The 16,924-nt window shown below is 38.7% G+C and overlaps 1 protein-coding gene across 5 annotated transcripts in view; it reads left to right on the forward strand.

Annotated features, from left to right (window-relative positions):
* The window catches only part of PDE7B (phosphodiesterase 7B), a 314,673-nt gene that overhangs the window by 171,019 nt on the left and 126,730 nt on the right, over positions 1–16,924 (forward strand). The gene's annotated exons all lie outside the window — the stretch shown is intronic.

A 16,924-nucleotide genomic window follows, 5' to 3' on the forward strand; every position in this document is an offset into this window, starting at 1 on the left:
ATTAAGAAGGATGCGGTAGGAGGAGCATTAGTAGACCGGGAATCAAGTAACCTGGGCTCTGGGCTCCGCTCACACTTGATTGCCCTGCGGCTTAAACAAGTGAAATTTCCTGAACTTCGGTCCCCAAAAAAAGAAGGTGGGGGTGGAATTGGATTCTCTTTACTGGCCATCCTGTCTCTGCAATTCCTTATTGACGAGTCAGAGTTCTCTGCAAGACAATATTCTCCTGGGCTGCTCTTTGTCATGCCTTTTATAAAGTAAAACACATTTTCCAATTTTTAACTATGGAGCTACAGTGTGCGTAATGTTCCCAGGACTGAGATGGCCTGGAAGCTTTATATATCCTGGGAGAGTTGGCCAACTTCCTTGCCTCGGTTTCCCTTTTGGACATGACGGTCAATAATACGGATCCCCCCAGTGATAGCAGGAAAATCAGCTCCCTCACTAATGTGGAAATGATGACTCATAGGGACTTGGTCATGTTCTAAGAATGTACTGTGTTTAGGACAGTTGTGGAGAACCTGGCTGTGTCTCTGACAGCCGGGACCGTGACCGCAGAGACACCTAGGGTCCTGTGAAGGATCCCAAGAGGCTCTGATAAAACCCGAAACTAAGAAAGTGTACCTGGCTACAGGGTGCTCTCTTCCTTTAGGGAATGTGTTGGTAGATATTTCGGAAAGTGGTGGTTCACTTTAGAAGAACAAATGTAAGCGCGTGTTGATGCATTTGAAGTCTTGGCTAGCCCTACGCAGTGGAATCCTGACATACCATTGGTGGTGAGAGGTGGGAGCCTAGATGGGAAAGACCGACCAAAAATTGCCTCTCTCTTCCTCATGGGAAGGGACGAGGAAATCAAAACACGACTCATTTTATTTTTAATAATTTATGCAGAAACTTTTTTAAGTTGTCTAATAATCTAAAAAAGAATATCATTACAAAATAATGTTCTGAACAACAACAAAAAAGATTTGAAAGGAAGGGAGAAAATACTGCTGGTGTCTAGTAAACAATGAGTACTTAGGAACGAGCAGAAAACCAATGAGACTGAGGAGGTTTATGTGGTAAGTGGGAGATGGGTGCCCAGGGAAATGGGTCTTGGTCAGAAGAGATGAGGTAATGCCAAAGCCATCCTGTATTTCATGTGAGTAGTACTAGAAAAGTGGAAAAACCCACCTGGACAGAAAACTTAACTATGACACTTCAACTGGCACCACTCTTGGTTTGTTTCAGTAAAGTAAATGATTAAAATGCATATCTCAAATTATGCCTTTGAAAAAACTGCCTAATCTAACAGATGTTAGCATGTGTTGGGAATAGGTTTATGTTATTATTTATATTATATGTCAGTGGGGGTCTAATTCTCGAAAAAGCAATACCACAGACAGAAAATAGAACTCCTGTAACTTTTTATCACTTAAAAGGGACGTTTTTCGGAACGTTACGAAGTTTGACTAGCGGCGTCTTCATCGATCCAGACCACTGCCTCACTGTCTGTGGAATCTCTCAGCAGTCACTTTGGTGCCCAGACAGGCTGCTCCCTGGTCTGCTGTCCCCTCCGTTGTGCCTGCAGGAAGGCAGGCTCTCCTGCAACACCCCCTCCAAGGTGGTCTACCTCCTCTTCTTCCTGCCCTGCCTTCGCATTCTCAAGGAGATGAGGGGCTCGCCCTTTCTGGCATGGGCATGAGACCTTATCGTCCGCATGTGCGGCAGCACGGGCCCCATGATGCAGCCCCAAAGACAAGTTGCTTCACTTCCCAAATTGTCTCTTACTTCCTCTCATCTTGTCCCTGATGCTGCAGCTCCTCTTCGCGTCAGGTGGTCTGTGCCATTCTACCCAGAACAGCACGATGGTGAGGGCCTCGGGGACACTTAGAGAATTGTTCCAAGAATCTGGTATGCTTTCATTTTTAGAAAGCGATGGTTTAAGATGTGTTCGGTTAATGTACAGGGTTTTATGGTAGAGAGCTTGTCAAAAAAAACACCAAGACACATGGTAATCTCTCTCTCTCTCTCTCTTTCCCTCTCTCTCTCTCCCACTCTCCCTCTCTCTTAAATCTGACCCTTGCCTCAGAACCCTCAAACAATTCATACTTTGACAATGCTAAACAACTTCCTGTTCCTCAAAATGCATCAAGTGGTGCCCTGTCTCTGAGCTTGCCTGATGCTTGGAATGTCTTTCTTTGACTTAGCCTACTCAAACTACAAGTCCAGCTCAAGCATCCCTTTCTTCGTAATGACTTTCCTGATCTCCACCCCCACATCCCCGAATCATCCCCCAAAGTCATTGATTTCTTCCTCTCTGCTACCTTGACCCATATAGATGTTACATTTATAGCACACAATATATTTACCATGCTATAACTACACACAGGAAAACTAAAAATTATAGCATTCTATGTATATCTTGACTGCTTGTGATAACAAATAGGTTTACCTTTTTTAAAACCATGAAACTGAAGACATTCTAGATAGAACCAACAGTCCTGAGGACTTTAGAGATGGGTGTCACTGTTTCTTAATGAGCTGAATGTAACCTTAAATTTCCTTAGTGAGGGGCATGATGATTTTCACTCCTACTTCTTAGATAAGATTGGAACTTTGTTTCTCACTGGTGAAATGGAAAAGTGTTCTGAGATTTTGCTTAGGTTATAAAGGGAGAGAGCAAAAGAATTGATGGAAGAATAAATGCAAAAACATGTATTCATGAGAGGTTTTAAGATGAGATTCACTGAATTGTGAATAATGGAAGACAGAGGGGAACAGGGTCCCCTAAAAGGATCAAGAACATACTAGGGAAGAGGTCACATGTGTGAACATCTTCCTGTCATCTTCAGATGGGCACTGGCTGGCAACTAACAGCGGCTATCGTGGCAATAGGCTGGAGGAGGGAATGGGGGATGAGAGGAGGAAGTAGGGCTCATCATCTGCACATGTCGGGATGTGTGCCTCTGGGCATTGGTGAAGGCACTGTTCGCCCTGGAGAGAGCTCTGGAAGTTATCAGCATGCCCAAAGTTGGAGCATCAACTTGGTTCATTGGATTGTACCCAATTATTTAATTTTCTTAATACTCACATAATTTTCCCTTTATGAAACAAAGGGTGGCCTAATTATCTAGTTAATCCAAAGAGGCAAATAGTGGACTAGAGACTACACAATTTGTCCAGGGTCACACACTGATACTGTGTTAGAACCAGATCAGGATCTCTATCACCCAACTGTAGTCCACAAAACTGACATAGACCACGTGCTGGGTAATTTAAATTTAAACCAAGAAATCACTTTATTGATTGTATGTAGAGGGACAAACAAAGGAACTCATGATATAGTATAAACCTTGGTCAAACCAGAAAAATTATATTACATGCAAAATAAATCAGGCGATTGTGCCTTTACTTTTTTCTACTTATTTTGTGGGCTTTAGTTTTAGACACATGCTTCAAGTGCTAGAAAGACCCAGGGGAAGATCCCCCATCTATTATCAAAAGAAAGTAAGCTTTAAAGCATGGTGCTGAGAGCATGACCGGGAGTGGGGGCTGGTTGGGGAGGGGGAAGGAGGACAGAAAATAAATAGGCAGTTTCTCAAATGCCATGAGTGCAAATATTAGTCTAATTGTGATTCTAGGCAGCAACCTAAGGCTACACATCCCCTAACAGAACTCATTTGTAGTTGAATAAATAATTTTATTTTGGAATTCAACCAAATAACTACGAACTCTGTAGCCATGAAACTTTTCTTTTGGTGTCTCTGGTCTAAATTTTACATTATATTCTACTTATTTATTAAACTTCTTCCCATTTCAATAGCCTTTGGCTTCAGGAAAATATAAAAACACATAACTCCCTGAAAAAAAATTTCATTTTCCCCATAGCTATTATAACTTGTCCAGCCTTTCCAGGAGAATAAAATATCAGAAATTTGCTTTATACTTAGCTCTAAAAATCAAACCACTTCAGAGGAGAAAAGTCTCCAAAAGGATTCTCTGATTCCAGAACTCTACAATTCAAACTGACATTCAAAGTGCTATTTTAAAATATCTCAAGTATCAAGCATAATATAAATTAAATATATTGAAGATTGAATATTCCTAGTATTTTAATTCAAGAAACATTTATTATTGGATGCTTAGTGTATACTAGAGAATGTGCTAGGCACCAGGGACTCTGGGAGGAATCAAATGCTTACCAAGAGAAGACCAATTACAAATTAGCGAATGGGAATTCTATCTCCAACTTCAGTGTGAAAGCAAGCCTTCATTAGTTTAAACCTTTCTGTCAACGCAAAGTATTGGCTATAAAACTGGCAAAATTCAGAAACATTCGTAAAAATTCAAACACAGTTTCAAGCACTCATCAATATTAATGATTCATTCAAAGCAGGACAAATTGCTTTGATCAAAGAATCTCGGTGAGTCTTAACATTAGATAATTTGACATTAATTCATAACATTCTTCTAAAACTACTTTTTGTAGACATTAGCCTGCACTCGATCTGTAGCTATACTGGATAATAATCATTGACAATTTAATCTGTTTTTAAATGTGAACGTAAAATTGAGTGAAAACTGAAACCTTCACTAAATCTAGTCCTTCCCCTGACTTTCTTGTTTTCATAAATGATCTGACCCTTGCAGAAACCCAGGTTCAAAAGTGTTCTCTCTAACTGTCCAGTTCCAATTGGTTCTAAGTCCATAGTATAGATTAAGAGTACCAGAGCGTTGTTGCAGTGCTGAGATTTTCACATTCTTAAGTCCTACCTCTCAGTTACTGAACTGTGTGAACCTGGGCAAATGATTTCACCTCTCTGTATTCCGTTTCCTCTTCTATAAAAAGAGAATGACAATAGCACCTTCACAAAAGGTGAGGATTAAATGAGATAACACCCCCCCAAAAAGTGCCTAGAAAAGAGCCTAAGCCCTACTACATTCTCAGTAAATGTTGACTGTTATATAACTATTGGTACTGTTGCTATTTCCTCAATAAGTACCTCAAACTCATCACCTGCTTTCCCTTCAGCTCCATGGCCTTTGGCCAAACCGTGTTTTGTCTATCATCTCGCAATAGCTTCCAACTTCAGTACTCTCTCTACCCCTCATCTCTCCACTCTGTGATTTAGATCAATAACATCAAAAGGAAGATCAGAATATGTCTTGCCCTTCTTCAGACTCCTTCAGTGATTCCCCATTGTCTGCAGAGAAAATCCAAATTCTTTTATCCTGCATTCAAAGCTCTCCACACGCTGGAATCAGCTCACTTTTTCCCTTCTTATTTGTCATTGTTGCCGCAGAAGCACTTACATTCGACCCAGACAGGACAAGCATCCCACAGCTACACCCTTGCTTTCTGTTCATTGTTCCCAGTGCCTCGAATGACTTCCCTACATGTTCTCAAATTTTACCATTCCTTAAGACGCCACTCATATGCCACTCCCTGCACAAAGCCTTCCTGAGGTTACTGAGGATGATTTGTCTTTCTCTTCTGAAGTCTCACAGAACTTTCTCTGTATTTATTTTATAAGTAAATCACTTTGTTATAATTAATATACATGTTCTTCTTTCCCTCCTGGATTTTCAGCTTTTTGAGAGCCTAGAGAACATTCTATTTTCTTTGTGTTCTTCCTAGCATCTTTCACACGTCAGCCACTCAATACAGTTTGATAAGTGACAAAGGAGAAATTATCAGAAAGAATAAAATAGCTTACAATTTGCCATTAAATGCATGAATGAACATTTTTTTCTAGGCACAGATTACTCAAGAAAGAGGAATTTTAGTTATTCCTCTTAATGGAACCATTTTTAAATTTATATTCTAGTAGAGGATCAGGATTAATCATTATAGCTTTTGAAGTAAAAGAAAAGAATACACAAGAGTAAATTTCAGAACTATTAAAAAGGTATAAAGTATGTGCAAAACTAATATGAGACAGTTCTCTCTTCATACAGAGAAGTTGAAATGTACTGATAATTATAAAATTTTAGAGCAAATGCATATAAATTATGAATGCTTTTATATACTTTTAAAATAATTACTCTGTTCAGGCGCCTGGGTGGCTCAGTTGGTTAAGCGACTGCCTTCGGCTCAGGTCATGATCCTGGAGTCCCGGGATCGAGTCCCACATCAGGCTCCCTGCTCAGCAGGGAGTCTGCTTCTCCCTCTGACCCTCTTCCCTTTCATGCTCTCTAGCTCTCATTCTCTCTCTCTCAAATAAATAAAAAATAAAAAATCTTAAAATAAAAATAAAATAAAATAACTACTCTGTTCATCCATTTTGGAACATTTTATATCAATTAAAGTTTCAAAGGTTGCTTTTTTTTTTTTTTTTGCAGATAACAGTCTGTATATTCCTCAACGTAATTTCAAAAATAGAATACGGAAGGTGTGTGTTTACCCGGTCCTACAAATGAGCTTTAGAGGGGATGGAGCTGAATGGAGGATGTTATTCCCACGTCCTCTGCTCTTTGCCTGGAAACAGTTTCTTTTTTCTTTTTTGTTTTTTAAACAAGCCTGGTTAACTGGACAGCAAAACATTGACTTTTGCATCTAATTTCTAAAAGAAAAACATTAGAAGCTTTATTGTAAAAAGACCAAAAGCTCCAAGTTATTTTTTCAACTCACAGAAGCAACATAAAGAAGTGTGTGCTCTTTTCTACTATCTGATTTTTCTCACCCTCTAATTATCAGTACACTTCAGGGTACATAGTAAGTACATATCACCATAACAAAAAGAGCAAAGCTCAAAGTGCTTGTGGTTTAATACAATGCCCTAGCCTAGATCTGTACACAGTGTAGACAGTCTTTCTTTTTCTATTTATCTCTCTCTGCCTTTCCATAAATTTCTCTTCAGAATTGACTTCAATGTCTAAAATACTAAGAGACGACCCAAGAAGAGAACTTTGTATCTTTACACTTGTCTTAAATTTCCTCAAACTATAACATTATTAGAGATCCTTCATTCAGAGTACTTCTTCTCACCTACAAAATCCACATGAATGGTATGTGGCATATTATAAACCAAGCCCCTGTTCTGAGCATTGTGTTACTTTCTCAACTCTCATACTAAGGGAGTACTAAAGAAGAGCCTGTAGGTTATGGTCCTTATCATTCGTAACAAGATAAAACTTAAAAGTTGGCCTTGTATGCAAGGAAGGCATAGTTGACAAAGACAAAACAAGATTTAGCGTGTATGTACTTAAAATGAGTCCAAAGGGCCAGGCTTACTGCAGAAAAATAAAATCCCTAGAGAGAAAAGGACAAATTTCAAGAGAGATTAAGTAGCAGTTGTATGTACTTGGTAGTAGAAATCGAAAGGTAGAAAGCCAGAAAATTGTAAAATAAAATCAAGGTGAGAGATAAATATAAATAAATGTAAGGAATATAATGATAAATGTAATAAATGTAATGAAATAAATGTAAATCTTTAGTCAAGGTACTAAAAAGGAAAATTAAATAACCAATGATATTAAGACATGTATAATGCAATAATTCGAACTTTTCCCATTGCATCCTCAGATGTTCCTTACTTCTAGAATTAAAGCCGAAGCACAAGATTCTTTTCTTGCTTCCTTCTGCATCTCTTTTTGGATGGCACCCAAATATCTCACACAAATCTCTACAGCCTTGATGAGAACTTCTGAAAACTGAAAGGCATATTTGTTTAGAGGATCTGTGACAAAAATTCACTGAAAAAAGTTGATAGATTTTGCTGAAGAAAATGATTTAGAAAGAGAAGAGAAAGGGACAAACAAGGAGCCAACTGTGGAATACCAAGGGGAAGGAAGTGAGGTGAGGTCACTACAAAGAAACTACATTCAAGTATAAGAAGTGTAATCAAAAACACATATAAAAATGAAGAGGAAACAGTCACTATTGAAAACAATTGTAACAGAGATCTCAAATGGCTACACTCAAATGTGCAATAAAATACAGCCTGTTTCTCCTCTCCAGCTAACCAAACTTCCTCTTTAGCCCACCCTAATGGGATAAGAAAATTTATACTTGCTAATTATCATGGCGGAGGTCAATCTTTTCCAGATTAAATTACTTCTTTTGGATAAATACTCCCCCCTTCCACTTGCTCCTCTCCAAGGTGGTTCTGGGTGAACATGTGCCTTGGGTTCCCACACACCTACCTGAATGCGCCTACTGCACACAAATGTGCAAAATGCCAGCCTGAGATGGGAGAGCCAAGGCAAGTTCCTCTGGCCACTGGGTTCTGCCTTTGACTCTCTTCCTTACAATTATCCAGGGTGTCAGGTGTAGATGGCCTTACCTTGTGTCATATTCTCCTTCCCAGGAGAAAGTTTCAGTGTGGAAGGGACAAGAAATCATACCTGCCGGCCTAACTCTCAATGTTAATGGGATCTAATGAAAGAATGTAGAGAGTCCCTTTATCTTTCCACAAAGACCAGTTTCCAAGTGTATTGTTCTGCTGAAACTCACACACAAAACTCAACAAACAAACCAAAACAACAACAACAACAACAAAGTAAAGCAAATGAATAAAAACCCTCTCACTCTGAAGGTCAAATGATGACTATCTGCACCCTCTTCAAAAAATATTATCTCCATTACACACTGATTGAGCTACTGTCCTGGGCCCTGTACTTGAGTATTGCATGGCTCAATATTATTTATTTTAGTTACATTCCTATGCACGTGCTGAACCCAATTATTCTCCCCTATTACCTCTCTTTCTGCTAAAATATACACATACCATCTCGGGACTTTGACACTGAAAAGTTCAACTGAATGACTGTAATGCATGGAACATGATGTGTACACACCTTGCTGGTTGGTTTCCACATCAAAAGCTGAGATTTTATATCTATTACATATTGGAATTGTCATCATAAGCATACATGCATTGTACTCTGGTCAAGTCTGATGCATTCTCATTGCTTGAACTTGCTCATTGGAAATTTCTGAAGGTGATTCTCCTTTCTGTGCACACTGTCTCCTAGAAAAAGGGGTGGGAGATGCCAGGAGAAGTGAGAGTGATGAACAGTAAGGCTGCCAGCACTGTAACAGGGAGCACTGGTTTCTCCTAGCATTGTAACAGGAATCATTATTACATCTTCTATGGTAGCTGATGTGAAGAAACTGCTGCTTCCCTCCCTGTCCTTCTCTCTCTAACTCATTCGAGGATTAGGTACATCTATCTTTTTCCCCTCATTTTCTCCTTTGAATATTAGTTGAGTTACATAGTGCTTTTCTTGGCTCAATCCCTAATTCTACAATAAAACAGAAGAAAATAGCTCCTTGTCGATTAAATTGATATATAAAATCAAGAATTATGAATTCGCCGGATTTCAAAAACTCCAAAGCAATTTCTACCCTCTTTAGTCCTAAATGTCATATTGTTTGATTTGGTGATAAATACATTGTAGAACGTGAATAGACAAAATTGAACTAAAAAGTTTTTGTCTTGAAAAAATTTTTTGAATGTCTCAACCTTCCAAAAATAATCAGAAACACTCTAGGAGGTCAGAGAATGGAAAATGTTTTAATGTTACATACAAATATTTAGCATCTTCTACTACACAATAAGTATCGATTGAAAAAGAACTTATTCCCAACTTAGAAATAGAAGAAACTGAGGCCTACATTTACTGGTTATTTATTCAAGATATTCAGAAAGGGAAATAATTCAAATTTCTAGGTTTTTCTTGCAAAGCAATTCAATTGAAGAATTATGTTTTGAGTGTCTACTCAGTGCATAGCATTGTGCTATGTGCCTGGGAGGAAAGCAGAAGGAATAGAGGTTATGACCTGTTAGAAGAGACAGACATATAAACAACTCACTGATATCAAGGCAGAAGGCATATGTCTCAAGATACAGTAGAACTAATACTCTGTCAGAACATTGAGAAAAGACAAAGACTGCTTATTTAACCAACTTTATTTATTGATTATCATGGGCGAGATACTGTCTTGATTCCTTAGAAAATAAGAAACAGGAAAGTTGAGGTAGATGGATAGATGGATGGATGGATGAATAGATGATTGATGGATAGATAGATGATAGAAATAAATAAAGAAAGATACATAGATAGATAGACAGATGATAGAACAAATGAGCGAGTAAGTGAGTGAGCTAGGCAAATGACATATGCTACACTAGAGGCAAACACATAAAGTTTATGCCAACACCAAAGAGAGTGATTAATTCTGTGTGTATGATGGGTGTTAAAGAGTTTTCAGAGAGGAGGTGATTTTTGGGGTACCATTCAAAGTAAGTTACATTTCTCTAAATGAAGAAGGGTTAGAGGACATTGCACGAAAAAGAAACAGTGGGACCAAATGCAAGAAATTCTGGGAATGCCAAGTCCTAAGATAGGAAGTATATCAGGAGGAGGGCTAGAGATGAGACTAGAGAGGTAGTCTGGGGGTCAGATCACGCAGAGCCTCATCTGCCTTTCTAAGGAGTATTTCCTCCAGGTAATGAGAAGGCTTCAAATAATTTTAGTGGGAAGTGACATGATAAATTTTACATTTTAGAAGGATTGCCCTAAAGGTGGAGTAAGGATACTAATGAATTCCTAACCATCAATTTGGTGTTCATTGACCATATTTAGTAAATATGAAGAATTTTGAAATGATGAATACTTTCCCTTTAACTTACAAAACAACTTTCCCAAGTGCTGTAGTATTTTATACAGAACCACAAGAAATGATATATAAATCACCAAGTCAAAGTCCTTTAACACTTGATACCAACCTGTCCTGAAGGATTTATATTCCTCATGTTCTTCCATCCAGACCTCTCATTCCATCCATGTTCATCATTTCCCCAGACTCAGACCTGACACAACTTATCCTCACAGTTTCAAAACAGTCTATCCCTCCTACTTTGCCAAGTCATATTTTTTCCTGTCTTCAGGTTGCCATGTTTTTTAAGCAATTATTTCAAGTTTAGGTGCCACAGGATGGAAGAGAAAATGCCTAAGAAAAACACAGTTTTTGTAATAGTGAGTTTATAGTTTATAATGTAGTGAGTTAGATAAAACTACATACTCAAATACAAACCAAGTGTGTGGGGTGCCTGGGTGGCTCAATCCGTTAAGTGTCTGACCTTTGGTTTCAGCTCAGGTCATGATCTCAAGGTCCTGAGATACAGCCCACATTGGGCTCTGTGCTGGGCATGGAGCCTGCTTAAGATTCTCTCTCTCCCACCCTCTCCCTCTGCCTCTTCCCCCCAACCACCCCCCCCCCAATGCCCTCTCTCTCTCTCTCAAAACAAACAAACAAACAAACAAAACCAAGTGTGGTAGATATCCCATGAGGACTCATTGTTAACTCATCCTTCTCTAGGGGAACCCAGGAAGGCTTAGTGTGACTGGTCATGACAACTATGTCTATAAGATCATTAAGATCTCAACGGGATATGACAAAGTGACCTTTCTGGTGAAGGAATTAACATGAATGTAGGTACAAAGGCAGAAAAGCAAAAGAAATTATTGAGAAATGGAGATTAGTCAAGTTAGCTTGGATGTTTGGAGTAAAAAATAATGGGAAACAGAGAAGTAATGGGACTGGTTGTATATGGACAAGAACTCTTAACTTTTGTAGAACCATTGAAAATTTTTAAGTGGAAGAGTGGAGAAGTCTTTAAATTTTATAATGAAAGTGCCTGTAAGATCATCTAGTTAAACCACTGCATTTTTTAGATGAGAAAACTGAGACCCCACAGAGGTTACACAACATACTTGGAGCCAGTTCTAGGTCCTTCGATGCCGCCATGCTGTTGATTCAGTCATGCTGCCTGTCATGGGCAAACTCCAAAAATGGCTCTCTACATGATAAACTCTCTAAATCTCATTTTCTGTCCTTTTAACTCCCAAGCCCTAGCATCTCTGTGATTGCATTATATGTGTGGTGTCCATCTTACACAAGCAAGAAGTATATGTGTACCCCTAAATGCATACATGTATGTGTATACACGTATTTTTCTTGTTCCCAAACTTAGATTATAGATTGTTCTGGACAAGTCCCAAGCCCTCTCTGTGAATTTCCCCATCTAGAGTGCCCAGCAATGTACTAAATGAGTAGCCATTCACCAGAAAAGAATACCAGATGTAAGAATTTAAACAAGACTGTGAGGTTAAAGAGAGTTAGACATGAGATAAATAGAGATGGTACCTGCTATAACCATCATAAATGAAGTGCAATGTTACTGTCATCCTATATAATAGTTCTGTTTCTTTCTGCCTTGTTGTCTGGAGGTAGAGTTTCAGGAGGGTGGGCCAGACAGGGCCAGTGCTTGTGACTGTTGAAAGCTTAGGTCTGTGGTACACTTGCCCATAAACCACTGAGGATGAACCCCTCAACCTCTCGGGCTCTCTTTGCAAATATAGTGCTAAGCTCAGAAAGCACGTTGACGATTTGGCAACATTTAGGCAAGATTTTATAAAACTCATCCTCAGCCACTTTTTTTTTCTTTCCTGTTTCTGTAAGGTGTTTGTATTCCTAAAAGAAAAGCACAACCGTTGGTGGCCAGTTTTCCTCCTTTTTGCTCTGAAACTATATCCCCTCCTCTCAAAAGCTTTCTTTGCTGCCTGCATTATGCCGTTCACAGGCTGCCTGCTTATTTACCACCCAAATAAGGTAATAGTGAGAAATACAACTGAAGTGGCTTCTTCTTTTTAATGAACAATAAACCTGTTCCATTAAAAAATGAGACCCTACTCTGAACCATTACAGAAACGTTTTTTGATGTTGGAAAGAAACGTCAGTGACTGTGAAGGGGTGGGGGTCCTGGGGGCCAATGGAGCTTTCTGATGTTGTTCTTAATTATTTTTACTTCATGCCTCCCGTACCTCTGGCTCTAGCTGAGGCAGAAACGGTGAAATGCCATAAAATAACCTTCTCTCGAAGTATATTTGGCTTGACAGGAAACAGGAAATACCAGAAAAGATCACAAGAAAAGCTGTAATCATAAGATTTCTAGCCTAATTCTTTTGACGTCAGCAGTTTAGATAAGTCAGATAAGCAATCACAAGCATCCGCGAGCTCCGGAGTGCCAATCCAAATACCCGAAGTGCATCTTCAGCCCCTTTGAACTTGTACATTGTTGTTTTGCCCCTGCCCTTCTCTCTTCCCCACAAGAAGCATATCCTGAAATTGTGAATTATGAATTTAGTGTCAACATTAAGGTATTCGGAGACATTACACAGAACTTCTAAATTGGTCTTAGAGCAAGTTCAGCTGGCTTCGTGCATGATAAACTCTGGATGAAGCTGACCGTTGATAAGACATGAGAAAACTAACTCTGGCTTGTCTCAAAAGGAGTTTGCTTCCTAGAGTTTAACTTTGCCAATCTTGACAACTAAGCAATAGTTATGATTTGTCTCTGAGAATGTGCGAAGGGCTACATTACCATCTCTAGAATATGCTAAAGTAGTCAGTATCTCCAACTGTCATTATTATCAACTTTCCTTGGCCACCACCACCTCCATTGCCCATCATAACAAAATATGTCTGGGTTGGTTAGATATAAATGGCATAGGGCATACACTCCCCTCTGAGAAGGTTTCATAACTTCAGAATCAGAACTATAGAATTTGACCATTAGATAATAAGCAGAGGTACATGAACAGGCTGTTCAGAGGATGATGGAAGAGATTAAATCAATATTACATTACATGTAAATTTTTAAAAAAGAAAAATTTTAAGGGTAAGAACTTATTTATACAGCATCTACCTGTTTCCAAAAAGATTTGTATGCCTATAAAAAAGTCATAATAAAACATAAGAACATAAAGACATAAAGCCATTCTGTCAAGATGAAAGACAAAAACTGCATAGTAAAGTAGGAGGGAAGGAGAATAATTACGTAAAGTAATTGAGCCAAACTGAGATCTAAATTTCCTAGCAGATAGGGCAAAGTGGGGAAGCAATTATAGCACTCATGATCTCCAGGAAAATTCCCTGGAAAGAAAACCATTTCTCCCCAGCTTTGCATGTGTAAATAGGGCTCTCTTATCATGTTCATGATAATGATGATGATATTTATAATGGAGGATGATATGGTATGATATGTATGACATGGACTAACGATCAAAGGTGTCCTTCTAAGGACTTTAAGCAGATATGAAGAGGTGTGCCACCTACGAACAGTTTTACAGACAGCACAGTTGGTTCCATAGAGACCATTCAATTGGGAGCCAAAGCTGAGGTGGCCCCAGGTTGTGGCTTCAGAGTGGTCTTACATAATGAGGAGTCGAGAACATGTAGACAGCCTCAGGGAGTGAGGACAGAAGAGTCTAGCCTCATGAGGGAATTGCAAGCCTCAGCAGAGTTCAGCTCTTGTGAATGTAGAAAGTTAGGTCACAGGCCCCCGGAACATGGAGCTCACTCAGTTCCACTAATTTCATAATGGGCCTACGTACTCTTATAATCTTTAAAATGGGAAGAGAAATATTAAGAAACAAATGCCTCCTCTTAGATGGTAGAAATATTTTTATATTTGCCCTGATTGTGCCAGATGCTTGGTTCTAATTAAATACACATTGACAAGTGTCCCAGTTAGCTTATAGGGCTTTTCCTGGTTTTTGTTTGTTTGTTTGTTTGTTTTTACCTGCTACTGTATCTTGAGTAATACAGCTAAGCCCTTTACTTCATCCATGTTCCCTCAGTGTATGAACACATGTAGGCACTCAAAAAATACATGTTAATTAAGTGTTCAGAATAAATAATATCTGAACATATGTTCATTTTATTTGAACCCATCTCCCACATTCTGCCTAACATTCTGTTCAGTGAAAACCCTCTATAATATTTCCCAAGGAGTCAGAAAATTGGGAAGAATGTATGTGTTTAGATTAAAAGATAAATATTTAAGAAAACCCAGTAAGTATGAAAACAAGTAGATTTCTTCCTATTTAGTATAAAAGCAATGAGAAGCTGGGTGTTAAGTATATTGAGAGCTGCAGTTGGACATCTCTTCCGAGACAGCTTCCTAATAAACTTACCAAGGAGGGTTGCTGCGGCAGGGGAGGCGCTAAAGGAAGCAGATTAATGTCAGGAAAAAAACAGGCCCTTGCTTCGTCTGAGTATCATACACTGGGCAATGATCTTGCAAAAAAAGCAAGGAAAAGAGTGGAAGACTAAAAGATGAGAGGAGGCACAACTGGGCAGAGTAACACCTGCTTTCTACAAAGAACAATGGAGTGTGGAAAGGGGGGAGGACGTCTGAGCCAGGTAAGGCCAGAGAGTTGAAAGAGGAGGTGTCTGGACATACTAGGAAGACTTGTTACATACTGTGTCTTCTAGCTTTAGAGCTGAGCTGCTCTTCCCGATGGCTCACCAAGGTCAAGGTGAGTGCTTAACTATCAAGAGTTGCTATACATTTATATTATCTGTCTTGGTCACACTACCCAAGTTGAATAATCTTGTCCTTTCATTGGAAACCAAGCATGAATTAAGAGGCATGTGAACACAAACAGCAACCTAAATATACGGGCTACTGTAAAATTACTTTGAATCAGGTTCATGTGCTTTAAAGGCTTCCGGGGCCACTCTAGAGGTTACTGAGCTCTTTCTAAGGTCATTGTTATTTGTTGTTGCCCTGCAAAGCTGAAAAGTTAAAGGATATAAAGAACTGCACTTCTCAGGAAGTCTTCAATTCTCAGATCTTTTGGAAATACTGTATCCATTTTTATCAATTTTGTGCTTCTGATTTATGGGTTTTTTTAGAGCTTATGAAAAATTAATAACCACCTGCTTTCCTACACGCCTCCCCCTTTAGACCTATCACTGGAGATACTTCTCTTTAATTCAGAATTATCATGGTTAAATGACAGGCTCTAGAGTCAGACTTTGCATCTTTACTTAACTCTTTGGACCTCACTTTTCTTATCTGTAATATGGAAATAATGATGGAAACTGGGTTGTGGTACTGCTTTGAGGATTAAGTCAGATAATCCACCTAGCATGCTGCTAGTGCTAATGATTATTACCCCACACTTTTCTTATTTCTAATATTACCCAAAATATTAAGTTGCCTTTTTAGCTTATCCTTGAATAGCAGGGAACACTTATTCAATTCACATTCCCTCATCCAAGGTTCATACTCTGAGTCATAAATAGAGAAGAAAAGTCAGAACAGAATTTTGACTTATTTATATTTGCAATTCTAGCGATACAATCTTGCAAGTACTCTTTACTTCTAATTTGTAATCCAACCTTCACCCATTATACATCAGTACATACAGTGAAAGCCTAATACCTCTCATCATACAATTGCCAAAATATTCAAATTGGTTTGGGCTGGAGATACAGAGTTGAAGTGTTGGTTGAGTCAAAGTACATGCAAAAGTAATTTCTAAAAGGATGTTGAATTTGCCAGTATTGGTTGTCAACTAAATCCTTTGTTAAAATAAGTTAAAATACGAGAGGCTTGTATTCTCATTTTTGAGAAGTCAATTGTTTGTGGTATGAATGGCCACCTAATGCCAAAAACCTAGTTAATCACCAGGAGTTTTGTGATTTGAATCCAGTCTCTAGATTTCCATTTTGTTGGGATGATATTTGCTTAGACTTTTTAATTCAGAAAGCCAATTCATAACATGTTGCCATTAGAATTCCAGCCACAGCTTTTTAGGAATCAAGATTGATCACTCTTGACAAGCGGCAGACCTTTCCAAAGCACCACAGGGAGAGAAACTTCTCAGAAACCAGGGGTTTTGTAAGGAGATCAACATAATAGCTTATTTCCTAATGAAACTGGCAGGAGCTGATGTCTTCTGTTATGTTTAAGAAAACCATTAGATTTCCTCATGAGATTTCAAAGTTTGGATGACCTTTGATTGGAGACAAAGGACAACCTGAAAACATATAACATCTGTTCATCCCAAAATGTCCAAAGAAATCTGAAATTATTCAGAACTACTAGCCTGTTCATTGAACAAAGACCGTCTCACCTCCAAG

The sequence above is a fragment of the Callorhinus ursinus genome, unplaced genomic scaffold (genome assembly GCF_003265705.2).
Source record: "Callorhinus ursinus isolate GAN/ISIS: 27379988/994484 unplaced genomic scaffold, GSC_fseal_2.0 scaffold6, whole genome shotgun sequence".
In the NCBI taxonomy this organism is placed as follows: domain Eukaryota; kingdom Metazoa; phylum Chordata; class Mammalia; order Carnivora; family Otariidae; genus Callorhinus; species Callorhinus ursinus.